The sequence below is a fragment of the Manduca sexta genome, unplaced genomic scaffold, assembly GCF_014839805.1.
Source record: "Manduca sexta isolate Smith_Timp_Sample1 unplaced genomic scaffold, JHU_Msex_v1.0 HiC_scaffold_3804, whole genome shotgun sequence".
Classification (NCBI taxonomy): domain Eukaryota; kingdom Metazoa; phylum Arthropoda; class Insecta; order Lepidoptera; family Sphingidae; genus Manduca; species Manduca sexta.
Window position 1 is genome coordinate 1 of NW_023594913.1, and position 6,531 is coordinate 6,531.

The 6,531-nt window shown below is 34.3% G+C and overlaps 1 pseudogene; it reads left to right on the top strand.

Moving 5' to 3' along the window:
• The first annotated feature begins 2,184 nt into the window (after positions 1-2,184).
• LOC115445981 lies at positions 2,185-3,362 on the top strand (annotated as a pseudogene).
• Positions 3,363-6,531: the final 3,169 nt, after the last annotated feature.

Below are 6,531 nucleotides of genomic sequence, written 5' to 3' on the forward strand. Positions count from 1 at the left end.
TATCGTCACGCAGCCCAGCGACAATCTCTACAGTTTTAGTAAAATTATTGATTAAATTATTCAAACACTGAATGTCCTAAATAATACAAACTATAACTTCATACTTTGAAACTAGAAACCCTTGTTTAGAGGCCTGAATATTATAAATCGTTTAATTTTGTAATACACCGCTATTTTTACCGAACTGGCATTTTGTCTATAATATGTAACAAACAAAGTAATAAGGTCGATTATAGAATCTACTTCTTCTTTGAAATCTCTTCAGTTAGCACAATATTGGTTGGCGACAGAAATTGAAATTGCGTTTAAACATACCAAATTCTCAAATAAGAAAAACTTACTAACCAGTGTGAGACTTAAAAATGTAATAGTAAAAGACCCCGCTTGTTGTAAATGAATGGAAGCCTATAGTGATTTTCCACAATGCTTTCCCGAAGCCTATACTTAATAGGGGTATTCATCGTATAATATTCTTTGAGTATACAATGTTTAATATACTTAATTTACTAATAATATAACCAAAGATATAAACTCATAATTTAACATAATCATATATTCTTGCGCTACTTATGTACTTGAAAATCGTTCGTCAATTATTTTGTATAACTTGAATATTATATTTAAAAATCTGTTATTTTCTGTGCTAGGACATTTTAATTTAAGCATAATACAATATTATTCTAAAAGTCAGCACCTAAAACAATTTTTAGCAAAGATTCGTCCTAAACCTTTTGCTATTAAAATACTATACAACGCTTAATACTTCAAACGCGTGTAAATTTTCCACACGCTTTTGCGCTTATTCCGTTTATGTCATTAACTCAAAAAGAGCCTTAAGTGAGATTCCTTCAAAAAGATGAATTGCTTATTGAAGCATAAAAGCGTGTAATAAATTAATTATAAAGGTGTAGTTACCTAATTAGTCATCAGATGGGGTCGAGATGAGAGACCGGTAAACCGGAAACGAGAGCCTCATTTACGGGCCTGTTAGAGTCTCATTGTTGAACTTTGGAGCTCGTAACTCCTCCGAGCGGCAATTAATGTCTTAGCATAAAGGAAAATTCACATTGAACTCAGTAATACACATTGCACGCTAAACAAAATCTCTAAAGCATTTCGCAAAAGAGATCTTATCTCGTAAAATGTGGATAGTACATTTATATAAATCCTCAAGGCTCTCTTCATTAATACCCAACGCATAAAATACGAAACTTTGTGTCTGGAAAAACAAATTGCTATTGAAACTTTATCAGGCGCTAGATTGTTTTCCTTCTTCAAATAACAATAACGTAACTTATTCAAAACGCAACCCAAAATACTTTCTATTATAAACACCGAAGAAAAGGAGAACCGTAATTTTACAAACCGATATCACTTTACGGCGTAGATTGAGAGTAAGTACCAGCCCGGACGACTCGTAAAAAAATAAAAAATATATACATAGATGGGACAGCATTATAGCTTATCATTTTACTTATTATTATGATTCAATATGTTAATTTATTACACTTAATAAAATAAACCTACGCACCACTAAGTATTTTCTTGCTGGTGGTAGGGTATATTGTATATCCGCCTGGATTGCGAGCACCGTACACAAGGTGTTAAAAGCCGCCATAGTGTGGAAAACATAAGTGTGTCGCGTTCCGGGAACAGGTTGAAACAGGCTGGCATAATTGTATCGACTGCCGAGGGGTAACCATCACTCGTCAGTTCACATTCTATTGGACCACTTACCATTAGTTGCAGTGGTTTCACTTTACCGAACAATTATAAAAAAAAATTAGACATCTCATGTCACTGTCTCCACATCTCATCTCAATAATATTATAAATGCAAATGTTTGTAAAAATGTTTGAATATCTGTTAGAAGTAAACGCAGAAACAGCTGAATTGATTTCGATGAAATATGGCACACGTATAGATGCTCTATCCGCCTTGAAATAATATATAGACATTTTATCCCGGTAACTTTTTCCTATGGCAACTAAAGGTTTCTTATCTGTTTTAAACACATGGCGCTGTTGTGGTGTATGTGATGCTTTGAACAGTGTTTTAGGGACTTTTGTTACAGGAAAGGGCTTATCAGCTAGCTGAAGACGCAAGCAACACCTACCTACTTTATTATAATATTGATAACGAGTATTACTAAAGCCAGAACTAAGAGTTCAGACAAATAATGTATGTCAACGTGTTACAACTAGAATTAAACTAAATCCAATTATATCAGTAAATTATAACAATCGTTATCTAATCGCGGGCACCTTTACACATTTTAGTCACAACATTTCATCCAATACGATGTTTCTTATAAGTCTAGCTGTAATTCATATTGTATGTCTAATACTGCTTATACTTTACTGCAGATTGACTGTTGGAATATGCAAATGCAGTAAACATCTGTATGGAAAAGTGGTGATAGTGACCGGAGCTAATAGTGGTGTTGGATTTGAGACTGCAAAGGATTTGGCGGCCAGGGAGCTCGTCTGATACTAGCATGCCGAAATGAAGAGCGCGGTACCACGGCTAGAGAGAAAATTGTTTCTGCAACAGGTAACAATGACGTGCATTATCGTCACTTGGATTTAGCATCATTAGCTTCAGTTAGAAAATTCGCTGCGGACATCATCAAGAACGAAAACGTGTCGACATCCTCATCAACAATGCTGGCATATTCTACGTTGACAATATTAAAACTGAAGACAACCTATTTGTTGGAATGCAAACAAATCATTTCGCACCGTTTTTACTCACATCACTACTTCTACCACTTCTGAAATCCTCAGCTCCGAGCAGAATCATAAATGTCGCCTCAACGTCCTACATGCGAAGTAAGATTGACTTCGAAAACTTAAACATGGAGTTGGAAAACAAAGACACATATACTTGTCACAAGGCGTATTGTATGACAAAATTGTGCAACGTCTACACTACCCTGGAATTAGATCGTCGCTTGAGAGGGACAGGAGTGACAGTAAATTGTTTGCATCCAGGTTTTGTGGATACAAACATAGTGACTACTATACAATGGCCTCTCTTTAGATTCATAAAGCCTGTAGTGAGACTGACCATGAAGTCGGCGTGGGGAGGGAGCGCAAACTAGTATATACCTCGCCGTGGCACCCGAACTGGAAAATGTGAGTGGACGCTATTTTTCTGACTGCCGAGAGCGGGGTTTAACAAAAAAGGCTCAGGACGTCGATATTGCAAAGAAACTTTGGGAAGTGTCGGAGAGTTTGGTGAAATTAAAATAAGTCAATGTTTCTTATCATGAGATAATAAAGTTGATAAAGAGTTTATTAGTACTAATATTATGTTTCTTTATGACGTATTGGAAATAAAATAAGCTTTATTTACTATGACTATATTTTTTTATTAAAAACACATTAACTATAAACTACTTATTCCTAGCTTTCTTCAATAAATAAAATCATAAATCACTTTGATGTTGACTTTTGCTATTCAAAACTTTAGCTGAGTATGAAATATCCAGCAAAAGTTACACAAATAGCTCTCAAAGAGAACTGTATTGAAAATATGGAACATTCGCGAATAGCCTATAGAGTTTAGAACTCAACTGGCGCGAGCATTTTGAATTTTAGCCAGTGAGTGCCGTATGATGGCTGGGATCATCCAGTTCATTTATTCTGCAGAGTGATAGGTTATTTACATACCTACATCATAACCAAATATAGATATATAGGCCCTTTTTCACATATCAAGGATAGGCAGAGGAGTTTTCACACCTATATTTCGTCAGCTTAGTCCACAATGAAGCGAACATTATTTTGCAATTGACACACAATTCCTAACACCGATCGGGTATAGAACAGAAAAATCCGATATCCCGGGAATCGAACCTGAGACTTCAGCACAACAGTCACCGTAATACAACTACGCCACCTACGCTCTGCGCTTGGATATTTGCGCCCAATATTAGATACTATTATCGTTCTTCGTAGAAAACACGTTGATCCATTACAACCGTGTTTTCGTGTGGTTTCAGTAAATAAATCTGTATCAGTCTATTCATAGATAATATTATTAATATATAGTCTCGTAAGAGTCTAGACATGGCAATCGTAAGGCTCGATGTGAAGAAGATAGGTATCCATCCCACTTTATATTTTAGTACTAGGATGAGCACCTACCGTCGTTAATAGAATAGACAGTTTAATTATACATGGCCATTTTGACATTGCGTTCATAAATTAACCACACATTCGACTTTACCTCTGCTAGCATTTCGCTTTTCATTTTTCACCAATAAACACAGTTTTACTTTCACATTTTTGATCATTTTGTGTCTGTGGATATGGCGTGTGCGTGAGTATTTCTAATTAAAAGTTTGATATTTCCACTGCGACAAATTCTTTTAGATAAGCAGTAGTAGTATATACAAATTAAAATAACTTTTTATCGATATATATTTTGATCGAAACTTACACTTTTTACTTTACCTCGACGATTCGAGTAATTTACTATAAAGTATTATTTTTAAATATGTCGTTCCATTGAGTAACGCAATGCTAAAATGAAAATGAATTATAAGGATCTTTATTACTTTTATCAGTTGTCACAACGGCAGCTAAAACCACGTTCAGTCGTTGACCATTTTCAACTCACTAAACTTACACTGAATTTAATTACGATTTTTCGCACCAGAGATAAAAAAACAGTACAGATTTTTCTCATTTAATTTAGTGAATTCAGCGCCGATGGCGAGTGTGAGTAAAAATTGCATTTGGACCGAATTTTGCTTTATTGGTTCAGTTAGGAGGTCGGGATGTACTTGCGGCCGTTGCGGGGTTCGATATTGCCTCAAGTGAACCGTACTGGCATTGTGCACTTTGCTATTGTCATACTGTAGAAACCTCTTACTCTGAGTTCCTGGGTTGTTGTCGTGTTTTAAAATGTCTTAAATGTATACAATTAAAAATATATACTCATAAATAGCTATAACGCTCAGTAAAACACATATTATCCACAGCACGCAAGTCAAATAACTCCTTTCATCGTCTCTGCTTACATTAGCCAACATATTTTTATATTTATTATTATTATTTTGTAACTAAATAACATATGCGTCACCTAATTTGAATAAGTTGTATACACTTCTATTTGGATTCTGACTAGCCATTAGATCCTGTAATGTAATTTAGATAATTATTGTCAGTTATCTGTTTAGTGTATCTTTATAAATAAATAAATAAATAAATTTCGTACAATCTACGAATTTTTTAACAAATGAAATTGGAATCCCGTATTCACAGAATAAAACATATTTGAATAATTTCAAAATAATCCTCTAACCGTAAAGGAATCCCAATTATTTACACATTATGCGTGATTAAAATTGCACACGTCCACACAGAAAAGTTTATTGCTCAATCACCCGTAACTATTTGTTTTAAAATGGCAATACGTACCACGGATTTAACCATATCATATATTTTGTCCTGGAAAATTTTGCGACTCCCGAGGGATGGGTACACGTATATTCGTATTTGCTTATGTGTAATTGGCGTAGTTCGTGTAATGAAGCTTCTGTAAATAATTTTAATTTAATAATTTGCTATTATATTATTATACCTATCGTCAACCGATAAGGCAGCTTTTTTATTAACGGTTCTCATTGGTTTATAGTCACAACTTACCAAAACATTCTTAATTGCTCTATGTAAGTACAACTGTTAAGAGTGCAATGAAAACAGCCTAATAGGTTAAAAAAGAAGGATTTGCCGGGAAATATAAGTAGTTTTATTTTTAAATACAAGCTTTTATTTAAATGATGTAAAAAGAAAAAATACATTTCAAATGAATCAATCTTCATTTTCTACTATATAAAGACGAGATTTACTTTTATCAAGAATATTGTTACATAATTATTGTATTATCTACTATCTGAAAATATTCCAAAATCATTAATCAGTTTAATGCTGTTATAAGTAAAAAATATTTTTGCCAATTGGACCTCTTTTAGTCCTATCGTAGACTCGAGTCGATTACTTATGGTTGGTTAATGACATAAGATAAATTGTCACAATGAAAATATAAATAAATTTTATAAAAATAAACTTGCATTCAAAAAAATATATCATGAATCCATTACACGAACGCAATGAAGCAGTCTCTTACTTCTGGGACTGCGTCACCGCCCACCGACAAATGCCCATTCTTCTCAACAGCGGATCCAAAACTACATTATTTCGGCATAGGCGTTGCTTGTCTTTACAGTGCATTTTTTGTGATGATTCTCGCCGATTTAAACTTCTACTGGTCAGTAAACAATTTTCAAAAGCAAGTCGAATATTATACGAGTTTAGTGAAGAAGAAAGTCAGGCTTGTATTGCTGGATCAAAAGAGGTTAGTCTCCATGAAAGAAAAGACCAAGAAACAGCTGCAAAGAAGTCACCAGTTCACGAAGGTCGTGATTGCTTTGAGAGGAGCGAGTGCAATGAGCCATCAGCGTGCCATCATGCCTAACCATGATTATAAAGAAATCTCTAATCCTGATTGTGAAGAAAACGT